The sequence below is a fragment of the Furipterus horrens genome, unplaced genomic scaffold, assembly GCF_987537825.1.
Source record: "Furipterus horrens unplaced genomic scaffold, mFurHor1.1.pri manual_scaffold_3, whole genome shotgun sequence".
Taxonomy (NCBI): Eukaryota; Metazoa; Chordata; class Mammalia; order Chiroptera; family Furipteridae; genus Furipterus; species Furipterus horrens.
Window position 1 is genome coordinate 72,531,713 of NW_028327173.1, and position 21,881 is coordinate 72,553,593.

The following is a 21,881-nucleotide window of genomic DNA, read 5'->3' on the forward strand; positions in this document are numbered from 1 at the left end:
AGCAAAACATTCATCAGTTGCCTTCCATACGTGCCCGACAAGAGATGGAACCTGCAACCTCGGTTTGTGCCCCGACGGGGACGAAACCGCAACCTTTTAAGGGCATGGGACGATGCTCCAACCAACTGAGCCACCTGCCCAGGGCCCAGGGCCTTGCTTTTAATCTTTCCATCTGTTCCTTGAGTAATCTGTGTCCCAGTATTCCCCCTAGCAAGAAGGCTATCCATGTGTCTTGTTTCCTGAAGCAATCCCTTCCCCTTTAAATTCAGTCAGGGGCCTGGCAGGAAAGAGATAGAACCCTCAAAAGGGGTATTAAAGAAAGTTTGATGAAATTACAATTTACAAAGGTGTGAAAAGATACAGGGAAACCATGAGATGGGGGAGTACCAGAAGGCTAGCAACAGCAGAAAGCCATCAGCATTTCTAAACGGGAAAAGGCAAGGGAGAGGGGGGATTAGTGAAATCCATGAGAGCTGTAACCTACTGAAACCAGTGCGAGAGGACTTTCCAGCAGGAACTGTGGCTTTTGGTATAGAAACACATAACCTGTCACCTAGTAAGGAGGTAATCAGGGAAATAAATCTATCAGCCTTTCTCTGTCCCCTTTTTTCCAGTCTCCTGCCAGGGCTTCCCACTGGCCAAGCCCAACTGTAAACCTAGTTAATGTTGTGGATAAAGTCAGGATCTTGGGGCACAGAATGGAGTGTGAAAAGATGGCAAATGGATCTGAAAGAGCAATTAAAGACTCTGTCCTCCAGCCAATTACCCCTTTCCCCATTAGCATCCACTACAATTCTTTTCTTTTTTTAGATGAAAAACTAATTTCCCTAAAATATGGTACACACGCAAAAATTCCCATCAGCTAGTATGAGCATCCTTGGGTGATGTCAACTCAGTCATAGTTTCACCTGGAACCTAAGACATCAGCTACCACCAGTGGTTTTCATATAAGACTACATATGGATCTATAAAAAGGAAGAAAGAGAAATAATCAATCACCCTGGAAAATTGCTGCTGTTGTTTAAAATGGAGGATATCCAGCCCAGTGGGATATTTCTCTGGCTCCTTAGCATCCATGTGACTCATAAGTGCTGTGCTCTAACTGTGAGGCAACTGGAGCTCCCTGGAGGAGAGGTTATTGGGTGGAGATGAGTCCAAGAAAGAATTAAACCCCAGGATAGCAGGGGTGGAGGGCAAACTGGAAGACGCTGGGATGGGTTGTCTTCAACACCAAGATCCAGTTTCACTGACATCAGTCCTGATCAGCATGCGCTAGCCCATTTTCGAGGAAAGTAGGGTCTAGACCCAGAGAAGAGACCTAGTAAAAAGTAGGGGGAGGGAGTGGTTAGAACTCTGACCTGTTAAGCTGGCATTCAGGGCTGGGTACTAATTCTATCTGGTAACATTACAGAAGTTCAAGTAGACTAGCCTCTTCCAGCAGTGATTAGATAGACCAGAAACAGCCAAATGCTCATACTAATCAACAGATATTGAGCATTATTATGTGCCAAGTATTGTCCTGAAAATTGGAGATAGGATGTTTAAAAAAAAAAAAGAAAAAGAAAAAATATCTTTGTCTTCATGGACCTTAGGTAGAAGGGAAGGCAGAGTTCAGAAAAATTCGTTCAAATAGTTAATCATTACAGTAAAACATGCTGTGGAGTACTGTGGGGTAATATCACAATGCACAACTAGGGACCCTACCTAATATAGAGAATCAGGGAAGACTTCTCAGAATCACTAACTGGTTGAGGTGAGAACAACAAACCACTTCCTTTGTGGTGAAAATGTTCCTAGTCACTGTCCTACCAGCCTTGCCTCTGCCAAGTTCCAGGCCTGCACAGGAGAGAGTCAGACAGAGGCTGGTCCTGGAAGAGTATAGAGGAGACAGATCTGAAGGTCTCTCTCTCTCTCTCTCTCTCTCTCTCTCTCTCTCTCCCACACACACAGGGAAGGAGAGAGAGAGACAGAGAGAAAACACTTTTCCTTTGTCTCCATTGCTATTTCCTTGTTCGCTCCAATGTTGATTCTTTAAATCAGGAAACTAATCCCAGCAGCCATTAAGTGAATCTCAGGTACCTGAGGCAAATGCTACATTCTCTCACAATATTCCTGCCGATCCTTTCTTTCTCTTCTTGGTTCTGGTGTCTGCTCAACTTCGGGCTCTTTTCTGTGTTGTGGTTACAAGCTCAAATTCTGAGGTCATATAGATCTAGCTTCCAGTTCTGGCTTCCCCAGTTGCCAGCTGTGTGACTTAGGGCTAATTCCCTAATGTCCCTTAGCTTCAGTTTCCCCGGTTATAAAAGGATAATAATGATAGTACCTACCTCACAGGGCTAGTTACAAAGATAGTACAGAATTCTTGTATATCTTCTATGCAGCTTCCTTAAATGTTATTACATTAGCTATTATATTTATCAAACCTAAGATATCAGCATTGCTATGGCATTATTAACTAAACTGCTTCAAGGCTTTCTAAGATGTCACATTACATTTTGTCCTCATATCTCCTTAGTCTCCTCCAAACTGTGACAGTTTCTGTCTTCCCTTGTTTTTCGTTAACTTGACACTTTTGAAGAGCGCTGTCAGATATTTCGCAGAATGTCCCTCAATTTGGGTTTGTCCTTTGTTTTCTCACAATTAGACTGGGCGTGTGGAGTTTTTAGAATACTGCAGAAATTAAGTGCCTGTCTCATTGCACCATATCAGGGGTGCCAGTCAGCCTTTTACTGGAGATGGGAGCCATGTCTACTTGGTTAAGGTGGTGTTGGCCGAGTTTCTCAACTGTAAGATTAGTGCTTTTTCTCTTTTCATATTCTATTCACTACAAGCAGTTACTAAGTCAAGTTAATAACACTTAAGGCTGCAGAAACAAATTATACCTCCTAAAGGGAGGAGTATCAAGGAATTTGTGGACATTTTTTTAAACCATTAAAGCATTTAGTAACTATTTTGGGAGAATATGTACTTTTAAGTTATGCAACTATTCTGTTTCTCCTTAAACTCTTACTCACTAATTTTAGCATTCATCCTTGAATCTTGCCCACCATAATTATTACTGTGGGGTTCAAATGGTGGTTTTTCTATTGCTCTCATTCTGTCTACATTTATAATTTGAAATTTTGGAATTTTTCTGTAAGGAAGAATTTTCCATTCTCTCCCATTTATTTATTCAATCATTTGAATTCAATCACTAATAATCATTTTATTCTTTGGGTTATAATCAAATACTATTGTTATTAATTTTGTTGCTCCAATAGTTCCAAGTGTGGCCAATAAAACTTTTTTATTTCTGTATAATTTATCTGTCTGCCTGTCTGTTTGCCTATCTATGTCTCTGACTACATGAGTTCATGCTGATATCTTTGATTCCTCCAATCCACAGGATTCATTCCAGCCTTACTTCCATGCTTATTTGTTAACTTACTTTCTCTGATGGTGAGAAACATCACTTCCTTTATGCACAAATTATGTGCTTATTTGTTCAACCCCAGTAAACTTATAAAGCAGTATCAAGCTTACTAACCTGTATTCTTGTGGGAAACAATTACCAAGCTGAGTCAAGCGTTTTTGTCAGTTCCTTTTGTTTTTGGCATTAATAGCTTATGGTAAAAGCACCGTTTTCCCAAATTACCAGGCCATCATTTTCCCCCATGCCCATGCAGCTTTGTCAGACATTTTTCATACAGCTAGATTCATTTCTCACGGTCAATCTGCATTCCAACTTGGGATTCCTTGACATCCTGATTTATTTTTTTAAAGTTGCATGCAGTAAAGTTTGCTTTTTGTGGTATACAGTCTAGTGGGTTTTACTAAATGCGTAGGGTCATGTGTTCACCCCACTGCCCCTTTGTAGTGAATTCCTTCCCCCTGCCCCAACACATTATGGTAACATTTTCAATAATAAATATTTTTAAGTATTAAGGGATATTAGGAATCAACTTGTCCAAAATGTTTCTATTTTGAAATTTTGGGTGTTTTAAAAATGTATAAAGGCAATTCATATACATTTCTGTTTAATGGTTAAAAAAAAAAAGGTGTAATATGAAAAACAATTCTTAGTTGTTTGCATGTATCAACAAATAAGGACTTGTCACCTTCTGTGATTCTTTTTATCTCCATCAGTATGTCCTTGTCTGGCCCAGTGTTGGACATTTAAATCTGAAAGTCTCTCCCAGTAGCTAAAGGTTCCAAGCCCCATTCTCAGAAGTAACTATTGTTGACCTTTTTATTTCACATATAAGAAAGTTGAATCAGATATTAAGGTCACACAGTTATTTATGATAAAACTTAAGGTGAAACTCAGACTCAAGACTCCTAGCCCATTGTTCTTTCTACTTCTTGGTGTTTTTGTTCAAAGGTAGGCATATTCAGGTCAATTCTCAACCCAAATAGGGGTGAGTGTGAAATGGAAAACTTGCAGAACACCCATGAGGTGATGGGTAGGCTGCTTTGATCTCAGCTGCTATAGCTATAGATAAAGAGGCGCCTGTATATTGAGGGAGAGTCTCAATCCAGATGATTTTTATTTTCCAGGTTATGCCACGGAGGCTATAAAAACCTTTTCCCTCTGGCTGTAGAAGGGATTTAGTAGGCATCTGTAAAGAAGCTCAGACCCAGGGCATTAGTGAAGATTTTCTTAAGAAAGTACCTGTTTTGCAAAATTTTGAGGAGTAGCAATTGGAAGCACAACATTCTAGACCACTAAAAGAATTATTGGTAAAATCTGTGCCCTTGAAACTGAAAGTTGAGAAACTAAAAAGAATGAGAAACTCCAGAATTTGTATACTAGCCATGAAGAAACTCCACAACTAGACCAGTGTGGCACTCTGAAGCCAAAGAGGTGGGGAAAGATCTCTGGGTGCTAGCTTGACCAAAGACATAGAGCTGCCACAGGACCAGACAGGACATCACCTACTACCTTATGGTTGGAACTTCACCAGCATCTAGAGTAGCTGCTGCAACTCTAAAACTATGCTATCATTATAGTTGCAAGAACCTGCAACATGGCACAGATATTTCAACTTATATCATTTCCACTGTGGAATTTAGTTTTTCTAAACTAATCCTTTTATTGCCTGAATAAAAGGGACTCCATGCACTGTTAAAGATAAATGGCCCTGGCTGGTATGGTTCAGTTGCTTGGAGCATCGTTCCATAGCCAAAGGGTTGCAGGTTTGATTCCTGGTCAGATCACATACCTAAGTTGCAGATTCAGTCCCTAGGGGCACATTGGGGAGGCAGCCAATCGATGCTCCTTTCTTGCATTGATGTTTCTCCTCTCTCCCTTTCTCTCTCTCTAAAAGCAGTTTCCTCAGGTGAGGATTAAAAAAAGAAAGATAAATGCCTGAACTGGGTGAAACTTGCTAACATGTGTGGTCACAGTCCTGGTTGGTGCCCAGCATAGGCAGACTGGGACAACATGCCCAGCACAGGATGATGCCCAAACAGATCCTGATTCTATGAAGACGTGCCACTCCTTACATGTATGAAACAAAACCCTAAGCAGCAAAATTTAGAAATCCTTACAGTAAGTATAGGAATATATGCATCTTTCTGGATTGCAAACTGGTTAGTTATGTTTTGAAATTAACTGTACATCTCACAGATATTCTAAATATTCTAAAGGGAAGGTTAAGATAAATTATTTTCCTGCCACGTTTTCAGCTAGCTTAGGTCTTCTTAAAATAAAGTACTTCCCTTTCACAATTTTAGGTACCTCAGGTCTTTCTCAAAGGTATTAACACTGGAACAAATTCCAGAAATGTTTAAGTGGGTACAACCTGAACTTACCTTAAGAAATCTTCCTTTAAAATAGTAAATAGCTTGTTTGTTTATTCATTTAGTTGGATTTATAACTTTCATTCCCTAATAGGCGTAGGTCTTAGTGTTCAGTCTGATGAGTTTTGACATTAGTAAATACCCATGAAATCACAACCCAAACAAAATACAGAACATTTTCATCATCTTCCCAAAAGTTCCCATATGCTAGCTTCTAGCCAATTTTACTCCACTTTCAAATGTAATCATCTTCTGACTTCTATAATAAACATTTTGCCTGTTCTTGCACTTCATTCAATCAAGTATGTTTGTATGTGTGCGTGTGTTTGCATGAGCAAGCATATCTTTCACTTTGTTTCTGAGATTCATCCATATTGCTATACTTATCAATAGTACTTCCTTTTTATTGCTCAGTAGTATTCCATTATATGGATATACCACACCTGTTTATTCACTCTCTTTTCTTTCTAAATTCTCATCGGAGGACATGATCATTGATTTTGAGAGAGAGAGAGAGAGAGAAACGTTGACTGGCTGCCTCCCATTCATACCCCAACCGGGGATCGAACCCACAACCTAGGTATGTGCTCTGACTGGGAATCAAACCAGAGACCTTTTGCTATATGGGATGATGCTCCAGCCAACTTAGGCACACCAGTGAGGGCTATTCACTCTCTTATTGATGGACACTGGAGTTTCCTGTCTGGGGCTGTTATGAATAAGGTTGCTGTGGATATTCCTGAATTAACCTTTAATTTTTCTCTTCTTAAAAAATGTGTTATTCTGAAAGAATTTTAAATTTACAGAAAGTTTCAAAAATTAAAACAGCACAGAACACTCATACTTTTTCTCCAAATTTATCTATTATAAATAGTTAACCTTTGCTTTATCATTTCTCTGTGTGCTATCTCTTTTTATATGTGTATGAGTGTTTCCCTAAACCATGTGAAGGCCTTTTACTTCAAAATTGTGGCCCTTTACTCCTAAAGTTCAGTGTATATATTTTTAGAATATGGATAGTCTCTAATATAATCACAGTATAGTTATCAATTTCAGTGAACTTATCATCAATATAATACTCTAATCTAACAATCATATTCCAATTCTGTCAGTTATTGACCCAATTATTGACCCAATAATGTCCTTAACAAAGTCCCCTACTTCCCCCTTCCCTGAATACAGAAATCTAGTATAGGGTTAGCTATTGCTTTTGTCACCTCTCTTAAGCCTTCTTTAATCTGGAGTATTTCTAAAGCTTTTTTTGTCTTTATAACATTGACATTTTTGACAAATACAGTACCCCTCTCTTAAAAAAAAAATTCCTCATATAGGTTCTGAGTTTCCTCATGATTAGATTCACGTTATGCCTTCTAGATCAGAATACTGCATAAGAGGTGTACCCCTTTTAGAGTAGCTCATTTAGGAACATGAGATGTCCATCTGTCCCACATGATATTAATTTGAACCACCCAGTTAAGATGTTGTCCCTTTTATTCACTGTAAAATTAGTATATTTTCTCTTTTGTAACTAATGGGTGGTCTATGGGGAGATAATTTAGGATTATAAAAATATTCTCTTCCTTACCAAATTTCCTCCTTGATTTAGCATCTATTGGTGATTATTGCCTGATTCAATCCTTACTATAGTTGAGGCAAAATGATTTTTCCACTTGCTTATTCTTCCACATTTACCAGTTGGCCCTCAGCATTCAGCTGTATTGAGAGCCTTCTCCTCTATATTATTTATTTATTATAGGTATGAAGTTACTAATTTCTATTTCTTCAATGGTTTTAAATTTATTACTGTACTTATTTTGGTGCAAAAATTATCCCAGATTTGGGCAAAAGGAGTCTCTTACAGATGGCTCTTTTGTTCATGTGACACATCCCCGTAATTTTAAAAATCATTTCCTCATTTTCTGGAATTACTAGATGTTCCAGGCTCATCTTATACCTACCTGTTCTGTCCATGGAATTAACTGGGTTTTTTTGAGGATCCCTGGTTTGTCTTAGTGAAGAATGGTATTAAAGATCAAGATCTAGGTACGAGGTGTGATCATTGCTAACATAGTATCTTTGCTTCTTGGCCCTTTCAGTGGGCAGAATTAAGAAATATATAAATGTATTACATATATATACAAATGTACACCTGTGTAGGGGTTCAGAATGAGTGACCCCAAGATGTGCCTCTGTGGTATGTGGATTATTTCGAGTTGAAGGCAACTATGGGCTCAAAAGAAACTCTGCCTCCCCCCAATCGTAACTACCTAGAAGAATTTAAATTAGGGGCCTTGCACATATTAAGAGATTGTAAGATGAACTCTCTGACCTATCTTGATGGCAAGGAAAACTACTAATTACTGAATATCTGCTCTTCTTATTGTCCTGCAAATGACCCCCCTAAAGCCCCAAGGCACTTTACCTCATCCTTAGCTCAGAATGTCATATATACCTTTTTTTTCTATCTCTCAACCTCTCATATATATAGGGCCTCTGACTCTCTTATACATACATATGTAATTAAATTTGGTAATTTTCTCTTGTTAATCTGTCTCATGTAGATTTAAATATTAGACCAGCCAAAAGAACTTTGAAGGGTAGAGGAAAGTTTCTTCCTCCTCAATACCTGCAAATACATATACATACATTCTTATATACATCCACTTTATATATACATACACACACTATATATATGTTTTAGAAATCATAAACTCACACCTGAGATTGCCAATTCCAATCCATCCCTTCAGAGTCCTTTCTTGTCTTTTTTCCTTCCTTCCTTCCTTCCTTCCTTTCTTTTTATTATTGACACTATTACAGATGTCCCCTATTTCCCCTCTTTTTGCCCTCCTCCACCCAGCACCCCACCCCTTGGCCTTCATCACCTTGTTGTCTGTGTCAGTGGGCTATGTACATATGCACATATATTCCCTAGCTAATCTCTTCCAGTCCCCCTGCCCCTCCCCTCTGAGATCTGTCAGGCTGTTTGTTCCATGTGTCCATGTCTCTGGTTCCATTTTGTTCATTAGTTTATATTGTTCTTTAGATTCCATATATAAGTGAGATCATATGCCATGTCCCTTCTTCCTCCTCAATACATTTTCCCAATCTTATAACATATCCTAAAATAGCTTCAGAATCACTTTGCCTATATTACTATAACAAACACATTTCTAACATAAACTCAAGATTCGCTTGTAATGAGGGTGTATAGTCAAATATTTGTTCATAATTTATTTGGCTTCCTCTTATCTTCCCTTCCTTCTTGAACTCTTTTCTTATTGTTTTATCTCCTAGTTTGGGTTGTCATATTCATTTGAAATACAAATAAGTTCATTTGTTTTGTTTTTCTTTCAGTTTTCCATTTTCCCCTTATTCTTAGTGCTTTAATTTAATTTTAGAATATGTAGAACACAAATATGTTTCAAGAGTCAGAATTATGCAGAGAGATACTCTCAGAGAAGTGATACTCCTTTCCCATCCCTTCCACCCTGTTTCCTCCCACCCCGTACACCACCAATTTCATTGTTATCTGTTTTCTTTTTAAATAAGCAAATATATATGTATGTATTCTTATTTTCCCTTGTTTTGAACATAAAAGGTAGCATTCTATATAAACTCTTCTGCTTTTTGTAACTTAATAATTCCTTCTGAAATTACTTCATTTCAGGTCATAGAGATCTTGTCTATTATTTTTTTACAGGTGCATAGAATTCATTGTGTGCCTGTACCAAAGATTTTTCAATCATGTCCTATGTTTATTTGATTAGTTACCACTATGTTTTAATTTCAAATAATGCTGCAAGAAATCTTAAATGAAATTGTTTAATGTAACATTGTCTATTGTGTCATTTTAATTTAAATTTAAAATAAGCCTGTTTTGATTACTAAAGCCTCAAGTTATTAACTTTAAACAGAAATATTTAAATCCAAGTGGGTACTAACATTGATTACATTACTACTCTGGGTCTGTCTTCCTGTAATTATATTATAGAAGAAGGAAGTGGGAAAGTATAGAGACAAATGATGGAATAAGAAAGGTCTGCCACTAATGAGTCACAAAACATGGCCAATGTTTTCCTAACTCAGTTGTTTCATGTGTAAATAAGGTGATGGGTCTAGATATAAAGATCCATGGTAACCCTAAAATCTACTTCCACTTGTCTTTTTATAGCCCCCCCAATAGTTGTCATTATTATTTAAATAATGGTACCTGTTTCACGGAATAGGGACAAAGCAAATATAAGAATAGATACCAATGTGTAAATTAAGTAAACAAAGTCACTGAATAAAGTACAATACCTAAATGTTGGTGGTAATATTCTTTTCAATCAGTGCTAGTTTTTAAGCTTAAAAGATTGTTCCACACATTCAAGGATCATGAGCATACAACCAAGGATAATCAGACATCTGAGAAAAAGTTCTTACATGGAAGATGAAGGCATGATAGAAGTAACAACTAGGATGAAAGAGACTATATAAAGAACTTAAAAGTAAAGAACTGTCATTCATAGTCTAAAGATAAGATTCTATAAAGAGAACATTCACAGAACAGAGAACTTTACCCTATACTAATTCCAGCCATACTAATCTGCTCCTTATTATAATTTGTAAGGCATTTTGCTTACAGTCACTTTTACACTAAATCATAAGTCACCTTATACTTTTAGCTGTTTTATGTTTCAGTCTTTTCTCCCTATAGATTAATCACTGATAGATCTTTGATACATTCATAGTATAAGTAATTGATGCAATACAATATGAATTAATTTAGGTGGATATTTTTATTGAAAGTCAATTTATATTTTTCTTATCTCAAAGGTTATTACTATAATATATAACTGCACTCAACGCAGTCATTTTTTATTATTTCATTTTTATTTATTTTTAGAGATAGAGGAACAGAGGGAGAAAGAGAGAGAGAGAAAGATTGCTGTGTGAGAGAAACCGATTGCTTGCCTCTCACACACACTCCAACCAGGGACTGGCCAGGAACTTGGGGATATGCCCTGAACAGGAATTGAACTGACAACTTTTTGCTTTGCAGGATGGAGCTCAACCAAGTGAGCCACACTGGCCAGGGTTCATTGCAGTCTTTAAAAAATTATATAAATAAAAATAATAAAGACTCCATTGGCCTTTTTATAGCTTTTTTATTTTTAAAACTTCTGGCATTATTATGGTTTTTATGACACCAGTTTTTAGAAGCCTTTTTAAGTTTCTACTCTGGTGGGTAGAGGATCCAGGAATCAGACAATGGCCAATTGTCATGCAAGGGGAATGGGGAGCAAGATCCCATGCTGGCCAAGTTATTGTGCAGTTCTGTTTCTGAGAAGTAGGCCTGGTGAGGCTCAGCAAAGTATTCAATCCCAGCTGGGGTCATTTTAGTCCTAAAGAGGGGGATGGTAGTATTGGGCTGAAGAATGAATCAAACTAAGCTTTATCAAGGCCCAGGAGCCCATGTACAGGCGAATGACTGAGCATTAAGGCTGTTGGACAGAGCAACAGACTGTACCTACTACTATCAGGATTTGCTTTAAAATTACTGGAACTGAGTATGCAAGTGTGGGGCACAGTAGACAAGAGAGGAACTGCAATAAATGTAAATGTAAAAGTAAGTGTGGAAATAAATATAGTCAGAAACTTGCCTCCCTTTAACTCCCTAGCTTGTATTTGTGTTTATATTGTTAATTTCAAGAGATTGCATACTATCTTATTTACTGTTGAATTTTTTTGTAGGTAGATTTCCAATACATATGTAGCAGAATAATATCTTATCAGTTTATGTTGTCTCCCTATCTGAAGTCTGTCTGGAAAAAGTCCGGTCATTGTTAATATAATGAGAACAGTTTGTGCGACACTGATGTAACCTGACAGCCAAGGACAGTGGAGTGAAATGCACATGCATGAACAAGGACAACTTCACTGTACTAGTCAGTGGGGACAGTAGACGACCTTGAGTGAGCATGTGTACTTTGTGGCCATTGCATTCAAAATGACTGAGCTAGTAGAGCAATGAATCTGCATCAAATTTTGCAGTAAGCTTGAATATTCTTCCAGGGAAACTATCTGGGTGACTCAGAAGACTGAAGCTATGAGCAACTGATGATTGGCAGCTTCACCATGATAATGTGCCCACTCAGGCATAATTTCTCGTGCAGAGTTTTACAGCAAAACATCAAATTACCCAGGTGACTTAGTCCCTCTAAAGCCCAGATTTGGTGCCCTGTGACTTCTGGCTTTTCCCAAAACTAAAATCACCTTTGAAAGGAAAGAGGTTTCAGACTGTCAGTGAGATTCAGGAAAATTCAGCAGAGCAGCTGATGGCGATTGGGAGAACTATGTGAGGTCCCAAGGTGCCTATTTTGAAGGGGACTGAGGTGTCATTGTCCTATGTACAATGTTTCTTGTATCTTGTATCTTCTTCAATAATCTCTCTAGTTTTCATATTACATGGCTGGATACCTTCTGGACAGATTTCGTAGTTTCTCCCATTCAGAGGACAAGCTCTATGCTTCATTATCTCAGTTGCACTTGGTAGGAGGGCCTCATGACTTTTGATTGTCAAAGCTTAAAATGAGACTGGAGTTTGAGGAGAATAAAAAGATCCTGCCATAGACTAGCACAGTGTATCAGGTCAGCCGGACACTAGGTCAGAAGATCGAAGCCTCATCCAAGATCTCCTAGCATGGAAGAAACTGTGCAGGCTGAGTCAACGATACTTTGATTATAGCCGCTGCAGACAAACGACTGGTAAACAGGGGGACCTATACAATGCCACAGTGGTTTATTAGACTCCAGAACTTTGATCCACCCAAGAAAACAAAGTTTATCTATTTGCTTTTTATTTACATTTTTTAAAAAAATATAATAGGTTCAAAAATAGTTCTGGGACAACCAGATATTCACATGCAAAAGAATAAAATAACTATTTCATGTGATATGCAAACATTAACTAAAAATGGATCAAAGATCTCAATGTAAGAGCTAAAACTAAAACACTTAAAATTGAATGGGGGGGGGGGTTCTTCATGACCTTGGATTTTGCAATGGGTCCTTAGATATGTCACCAAAAGCACAAGCAAAAAAAAAGGTAAATTGGACATGATAAAAATTAAGAACTTTTGTGCATTAAGGCAGTGGTCCCCAACCTTTTTTGGCACCAGAGGCAGATTTCATGGAAGACATTTTTTCCACAGACAGGGAGGGGATGGTTTTGGGATGATGCAAGCGCATTACATTCAAGCTCACTTCCTGCTGTGCTGCCCAGTTCCTAATAGGCCTAGACCAGTACTGGTCCACGGCCCAGAGGTTGGGGATACCTGCATTAAGGGATGCTATCAAGAAAGTGAAAAGACAACCTAAAGAATTGGAGAAATTATTTACAAATCATATATCTGTTAAGGGTCTACTATTCAGAATATATAAAGAACTCTTACAACTCACAAGAAAAAGACAACCCAGTTTTTAGAAGGTCAAAGGACTTGAAAAGACATTTCTCCAAAGAAGATACACAAATGTCCAAGAAGCACATTAGGAAATCATTACCACAACAAGATACTAATTCATGCCCTGGCCACGTGGCTCAGCTGGATGGAGCATCGTTCCATGCACTAAAGGGTTGCCTGTTAAATCCCTAATTGGGTTGCATATGGGAGGCAACCTATAGATGTTTCTTCCTCACATCAATAATTCTCTCTCTCTCTGTCCCCCTCCCCCTTTTCCTGTCCCTGTCCCTCTCCCTCCCTTACTCTCTAAAAATCAATGGAAACCTATCCTTGGGTGAGGACAAAAAGAAAAAAAAAAAGATACTAATTCACACTCATGAGGATGTTTATAACAAAAAACAAACAACAAATAAACAAAAATAACAAGTGTTGGTTAGAATGTGGAGAAATTGAAACCTTCATTCCTCATGGGAATATAAAATGGTTCAGCTGCTCTGAAAAAGTTTGGTGGCATGCCCCCAAAATTTAAACAGAGAATTACCATACATTTCAGCAATTCTGCTCATAGCTATGTGCCTAAAAGAATTGAAAACAGCAAATACTCGTACATGCATGTTCACAGCAGCATTATTCACAATAGCCAAAAGGCGGAAACAATCCATTGGCTGAAGAGTGAATAAGTAAAATGTGTTCTACCCATACCATGTAATATTACTTAGCTATAAAAAGGAATGAAGTACTGATAAATGCTGCAATGTAGATGAGCCTGTGTGAAAGAAGCCAGGCACAAAATATCATATTGTATGATTACATTTATATGAAAAATCTGGAATAGATAAATCCACAGTAGTTGCCAGATGTTGGGGGGAGGGGACAGTGGCGGGTAACTGCTTAATGGATACTGGATTTTCTTTTGAGGCAATGAAAATGTTTTTAGATGTAGGTACAGGTGATAGTTGTACAACATTGTCAATACTACAAAGTGCCAATGAATCATTGACTTTAAAATTTTATGTCATGCGATTTTTACCTCATTCAAAATGATTTTTTTTCTTTAATAAGGTTTATTTTATTCTCATTGGAGAGAGAGGGGAATGGAGAGAGAGAGAAACACTGATCAGCTGCATGTCCCCAACTGGGGCAGAATTGAGCCTTGACCAGGAATTGAACTGGCAACCTTTTGGTTATGGGACGATGCTCCAACCAACTGAGAAACCCCAGTCAGGGCTAAAAAACATTCTTAAATGTAACAGATGAAATATTCATATGGTTAAAAACTTAAAATGTACACATTTACTCAGTGCGAAGATTTTGTTCTGCCTCTCATCCCCCCTCAATTACTCTTCCTGCCATCAGTCAACCTTATCAACTTATTGTATCCATATAGTATCTTTCTGCCCTGGCTGGTTTAGCTCAGTGGATTGAGCGTCGGCCTGCGAGCTAAGTGTCGCTGGTTCGATCTTCCAGTCAGGGTACATCAGAGAAGGAAAACTCTGACTCCAAAAAACCTCCGCTGCCTTGCGGCATACCTCTTCAGGGGAAAGGCTAAGGGAGTAAACCCCGACAGAAAATCCGGAGCCGGAGTCCCTAAGGCGGTTTGATGTTGTAGTCAACACCGGCAACTCCTGCGGTGCACCTGAAGCCAAGCTGTATCGACTCCGTCTTTCCCTTGGACCCTTCAGCTGCGAAGAGAGGCGGGGTCTGCTGCATGGGCAACAGCAGACCCTCCATATCAACCTGCCCAGGCTCTGTAGCTTCAGCTCCACTGGAGAGGACACTCCAGCATCATCGCAAGATGTCGATTCAACACGGGAGGAGACAGATACCGTGTCACTCCCGAGTCGGACTGCACAGCCATTCTCGGCGGTGCAGATAGACACTTAAGAAGCTACACCATCGTCTCTCGAGATGGACGGCTGCCGACGATAGTATCTTTACACTTAGAGTATCCTTCTAAAGATATTATATTCATCTATAAGCAAATAAGTATATATTACTCCCCCTCTACTCTTTTTATGAATGGTAACACTTTATATACTAATATGCTCCTGGCTTTTTTCTGCTTAACACTGTATTTGGAGGTCATTCCATATTATCCAGTATATGCATTCTGTTAGTGGATATATAATATTCTATTACATTTAGTTAAATAGTCCTTCACCAATGGGTTAAAATAATGTTCCCAATTCTTTGTTTTTATCTTATTTTATCATGTAAGTATATTTTATTTTTAAGTTTATTTTACTGATTATGCTATTACTATAGCTGTCCCAATTTCCCCCCTCTGTCCCCTCTGCTTGTACCCCTTTCCCTCTAGCAATCTCCACCTTAGTTCAAGTACATGTAAGTTTTTTGACTTCTCCATTTTCTATACTACTCTTAATATTTCCCTGTCTATTTTGTTCCTACCAATTATACTTCATAGTCCCTGCACCCTCCCTCACTTCCCTCTCCCAGCTGATAACTCTCCAAATGATCTCCATACCTATGATTCCATTCCTGTTCTGGTTGTTTGCTTAGTTTGCTTGTTTTTTCAGATTCAGTTGTTGATAGTTGTGAATTGGTTGCCTTTTTAATGTGCATGGTGTTGATCTTTTTTTTTTTTAAGTAAGGCCCTTTAAGATTTCATGTAATAATGGCTTGGTGATGATGAACTCTTTTAGCTTTACTTTGTCTGGGAAGCACTTTATCTTCCCTTCAGTTCTAAATGATAGCTTTGCTGGATAGAGTAATCTTGGTTGTAGGTCCTTGCTTTTCATCGCTTTAAATACCTTTAAATTCCTTTGTAGGTAACAGTCTGATTTTCTTTTGCTGCTTTTAAGATTCTCTCTTTACCTTTAACTTTCGGCATTTCAATTATGATGTGTCTTGATGTGGTCCTCTTTGGGTCCAACTTGTTTGAGACTCTCTGTGCCTCCTGGAATTGCATGGCTATTTCCTTTGTCAAATTAGGGAAGTTTTCTTTCATTTTTTTTCACATAAGTTTTCAATTTCTTGCTCTTCCTCTTCTCCTCTGGCACCCCTATGATTCAGATGTTGGTACGTTTAGAGTTGTCCCAGACGTTCCTAAGCCTATCCTCATTTTAAAAAAAATTCTTGTTTAATCATTCTGTTCTGGTTGAATGTTTATTTCTTCCTTATGTTCCAAATGTTGATTTGAATCCTGACTTCCTTCCTTTCACTGTTGGCTCCCTGTGGATTTTTCTTTATTTCACTTAGTGTAGCCTTCATTTCTTCCTTTATGTTGTTGCTGTACTCAATGAGTTCTCTGAGCATCCTTATCACCAGTGCTTTGAACTCTGCATCTTGATAGATTGGCTATCTCTATTTTGTTTAGTTCTTTTTTTGTTTTTTGTTTTTTCCTGTTTTTTTTTTTTCTTCCCCCATTTGGGCTATATCTCTTTGTCTCAATTTGGTAGCCTCCCTGTGTTTGTTTCTGTGTATTAGGTAGAGCAGCTTTGACTCATTGTCTAAGTGCATCTGTTAAGTTGTATGGGGTAGACCCTTAGGTATTCGCCAGGGTGGGGCAATCAACTTCACTGCTTTGTGGCTCTGTGGGGGAAGGAGTGCTCAGAAATGGGAAAATACCATTGCAGGGCTGCTTGAGGCTTGCCTGGTGCTCCCCCTATTTCCAGTCACTTCACCCACTTCCCGTATGTGACTGGTGCCCTTTCACCTGCTGCCCTGGTGGTGAAACCCAGAGGGGGTGGATTTGTGTGCATTTTAAGTTCATGAGGGTTCTTTAAGCAGCAAAAATCCAGTAGTTTCTTCCACCACCACAACCCTCAATGGTCTATACAGCCAGAGTTAATGGGGATTTACCTTCCCAGTGCTGGAACCCTGGGCTGTGCAGTCTGGTCTGAGATCACTCACTCCCGGGGTACGCCTCCTGATTTTTACCCACCACACATGAATGTGAGACCTTCCATTCCACCACTGCCACTGCTTCTCCACACCACACCGTGTCTCTTCCCACCTTTACTACTCTGCTCCTCCTACGTCTCTGGGTGAATGTGGATTCTATAAATCCTTGGTTGTCAGACGTCCATGAAGCTTGATTTTCTGATGGTTTTGGGTGATGTTTGGGGATCTGGTTGTAATTCTTTTTACGGTTCTGCGAGGAGGCAAAACATGTCTACCTGCCCCTCCATCTTGACCAGAAGTCCTCATGTAAGTATATTTTCACTTGTAGCAGAAGCCACTGGAGCCATAGATTGATCAGAAGTTAAATGGTAATTGGGCAAATTGCCAGAGGCTGACTATGTACTAGCATGAGATTGATACCTCTTGGAGGCCACCAATTTTTTGCTTTTACAAAAGTGCTTTGTAGGTGTGAAATTTCATTTATATGAGACGTACATCTACAGATCAATTTCCTGAAGTAAATACTGGGTCAGTAAATATGCATTTGAAAGTATTTTTAAGCTATTGACCAATTGTTCTATAGTTTGTATTAATTTACCTGCTTCTCAGAAATATTAATATTAATAAAATATTACATATTATATGTAATATTGGTAAGTGAAAATTGTATTTTAGCATAGTTTTATTTTGTATCTCATGTGTGTTGAAAATCATCTTTTCATACATTTGAGCAATTTTAGATTTTTATTCTATGTATATTCTTTCATATTCTGTATCCATTTTTCTATTTAGTTTATGGACTTTTTCTTACTGATCTGAAGGCACTCTTTAGAAAACGAAATACTTGTCTGTGAAATGATGTGCAATTTTTCCCTATAGTTTTCATTCTGCTCTGTTTACAGTGTGTATTTTTTGTTTTTGTCATGAATAAATTATTTTTTTAATTAGCCAAACACCAACTTTTTTCTTCTGTGGCTTCTGGATTTCAATACTTGTAAAGGTCTTCTCCCTGCTAAGATTATAACTATTTCATGAAGAACTCTTCCATGTTTTCTCCTGTTTTATGGTTTCTTTAAATGTTTTCTTTAGCCATTTAGAATTTATTTTCTTCATTTTGTTTGGAATATGAAGTATGGATCCAATTCTTTTTTTTCTTCAGATAATGTAGGATCAAAGAAAAAGATTTAGCTCCTTCCCTTGTGATAGTTACTGCCATTTAAATAAATAAGCATTACAGAATCTGTGACAGAAATCTGAACAGGATACATTGGTGACACCAAGGAGAGGTAAAGGGAGTCCAGAAAAGGATTCATAATGGACTGTATCTCCAATATTTACTGATAATCTGAATTGATTCTTACACTCTTCTGGAAACTCTTCCATTTTGACTTCCATGATCCTCATGCCTCCAGGTTCCCATATTATCTTTTTAATCTTTCTTTCTGTCCTGGCTCCATTTCCTTCCTTCTTCCTTCAAATATAGGTGTTTCATAGGGTTGCGCCCCACTTCTGAGGTCTTTTTAATTCTTACTCAGGTCATTCTGTTCCAAGGATTCATCTATTTTGTATACAGAAGGCCTGCAAATCTCTATGTTTTTTCTAAATGTATATTCAAAACTCTTACTATATTTGGAATTTTATATCTATTTGATTATTTGATTAATAACTGTTCTCTGGCTAGACTGTTGTGGGAGGGGACTATTCTGTTTTTCTCACCACTGGCCCCAGTTCCTGGCACATAGTAAATCATCAATAAACATTTTCATATGAATAAATGTTTAGTACTAATCCTTCTTCCTAACACCTAGAGTTTCATTTTCTGACCTACTGGACATTTCCACTCGGCATTCCTCTTAGCATTTCAAAATCAATTCATTTAGTTTAAAAAACACTTACTGACTGTCTGCTATGTGCCAACATGGCACAGGGCCTGAGGATATTACTGTAAAGAGACAAGGGGCACAACTGTGTGTACATATGTTTTTAATCAGTATGATCTGCTTCATTAGTCTGGAGTAAAAGTCACATAACATTATTTTTTTTTAAATTAATTGCCCAATTAGTTTCCTTATTAGGAAAGCCAGTATTTTGCTCTTGGTACTGCCTCTCTCACGTAATTCACCAAAAACCATAGGAGCTAACACAGCCCAAAGAGGTTATTAGACTTGTTTCCAGATAAGAGAGGCTTTTAGGTTGTTTGTTGGTTGATTTAATTTTTAATTTTTATTTATTTATTTTTAGAGAGGGAAAAGAAGGTAGAAAGTGGGGGAGAGAAACATTGATGTGTGAGTGAAACATTGATTGGTTGCCTCTCTCTTGAGCCTTAACTGGGGATTGGCCCACAATCCAGGCATGTGTCTTGACCAGGAATTGACCTGGTGACCTTTTGGTTTGCGGTACAATGCTCAAACAACCGAGCCATGCCCGTCAGGACTGTTGACTAAATTTTGGGCTAATAAAAATCTTTGGCTGCTAGCTGGTGTTGTCACTGCAAGTTGGCTTTCCTCAGTCATAAGCACCCTTGTTCCACCGCCATGAAGTACCAGGTGCACAGGTTGCAGAGTGCTGAAGCATGGACTCCCAAAGTTTCTCCATGCTGGGATGCTGTTCCCCCAAAATATGGGTAGTTCTTAGGTAATTGAATTGGGATGGCTTTTATAACAACTCTACTGGTGGCCCTGAGGCTCTGTTGTTGAACTAGCTCATTAGCCCAGGCTTCTTATTCCGCCTGAAGAGTTTCTCTTTAGGACCCTGCGCTAGTGAGACTGGATTATCTCAGTCAATCAGAGGCCCTAAAAATGTTAAATCTCAAAAAGAAAGGTTGAGATAACAATCTCTTTCCTCTTAGGAGGCTCTCCTGTGCAAACTTTCCCTGTACCGGTTTGTGCTAAAAGTAGGGCTATTTGGAGGTGTGGTCTTGCCAGGATGTCTTGTTGCATAGTTTTCCTGGTGCAGAGGGTACCTATTTATTCTTCCATTTGTAGCAGTAAAAGGAGTTTCTCAAGTGAGTCTTAGTTCCAAGCAAAGACGATCTGTTCCTGGTGACTTGACATGATTACCTTGTCAAGGTAATGAGAAATGATTGGAGGTTTCTCTTTTTAAAAAAAGTTTTAAGACCTGCCTCTCTAGACACTCACTAGACATTAATAGAACTGTTACAGAGCGAAAGGGGGTTCTTTCACGTGGCGCCTTGGTGTAAAACCCAACAACTAGTGTTGAGGAAAATAGGTCTTTATTTACAATATTCCAACCTGAGGAGGACAGCAAACACTTCAGCTCAGAGCCCTGTTTTCCCACGGGACCCCAGCACTTCCCTTACTCCCCAAAAAGCTAGAAGCCAAAAACATGCCCAGAAGTTCCCCATCCCTTATCTGTCAGCTGTTTCCTTCAGGATCTGGGGTATGATGTCATCAGCCTTCGTATTGTTACAGAAACAGGGGAGTCCAAAAATCCCCAGAGTTTGCTGCTGGGGGATGGGGAGAAGTAAGCAGCTTTTCAAATGCTTCCACATGCCTGAGGCTGGTGGCTACTGTCTTTCTTATGCAAATGGCTTTAATGCATCCAAAGCCTCAGGCAGATGGGAGGAGTCTTGAACCAGGGGATGGTATGGAAAGCACACAGAGCCTACGTAAGGGTCTGTGAATGGTCAGAACTGTTTGCAACGCCCACTGCGTCAGATGACGCAGTCAGGGATATATAAGCAGCTGCAGACATTTTAGCGGGGTCTCTCAAGCTCTCGTTCCGGCTCTGGCTCTCACTGGCACTCTGGCTCTCGCTCTGGCGCTCGGACTCGGACTCTCTCTGGCTCTCGCTCGTGCTCTCACTCTGAGACTCTCGCGCTCTGACTCGGGCTCTCACTCTAGCTCTCGGGCTCTCTCGCTCTCGCTCTCTCGTGTGTGCTCCCTCCACATGGCTTGGTGAAGGGGCCTTCTCCATGTGGCTTGGAGAAGGGGTCTCCAGGCTGCGTTAAGAGGCTCTCGCCATGCAGTTTTGAGAAGGAGAGAAGATCCACACGGTTTGCAAGAAGAAGGCAGTTTTGCAAGGAGGCTGAGAATCCAGGTGGTTCTGCATTGAGAGCTGGAGGGCACCACAGCACAGAAAGGACCTCCCCAATCAGGATTGAATGATTGGCAGCTGCTGGTAAAGCTGAACTGTGTTGGGAAAGTAGGGAAACGGTTTCTCTGACTTCCCTAAAACTAGCCTGGTTTGGAAGGGGGGGAGGCAAGGATATGCGTTTGTGGTTATTTTAAAGAGCATAAGACTTAATAACAGAAATCCACAAATAACTAAATCTATATAACTGTTAAATAAACAATTCTTTTTCTTTTCACCAAACTCTGGTATTGAGAGTTATAATTTTGGCGGCGGGCAATCGGGCCCCTAACTAAAGAGCCCATGGGTTTGTTTTCAACTGGAGCAGCCCAGGGGTTCTGTAACAATTTGGCGACCCAGATGGGACATTAATAATTGCCCGTGGCAGGTCGACCCCCTTGGGAGACACCTTCTGAGGGCGCCGACCGCCTAAGTACGCCTGTGTGGTGAAAAGAAAACAGAACTGAGAAGGGATTAGAGAAGTAAGATTGTTTGCTAAAACGTATTTCTGAAGTATTTCTAAAATAATGGCATCGTGGATACTAGATTTGTTTGTCCGATTAGGAGAATTCCTGGACGTAAAAGAATTATGGATGCCGGAGTGGTATATATGTTTTCTAGTCCTTGGGATTGTTTTGGTTATAGCCATTAGCATGTATGTCTGGGTTAATAAGAGCAGTTCTGGGCAAGTCCCTG

At 39.1% G+C, this 21,881-nt stretch overlaps 1 long non-coding RNA gene across 1 annotated transcript in view; it reads right to left on the reverse strand.

Moving 5' to 3' along the window:
- Window positions 1-21,881, reverse strand: part of LOC150015314 (uncharacterized) — a 60,916-nt gene that overhangs the window by 26,189 nt on the left and 12,846 nt on the right. Inside the window, exon 2 of the long non-coding RNA XR_016509720.1 lies at window positions 846-965. This is a non-coding gene — a long non-coding RNA (uncharacterized LOC150015314). The remainder of the gene's footprint in view (window positions 1-845; window positions 966-21,881) is intronic.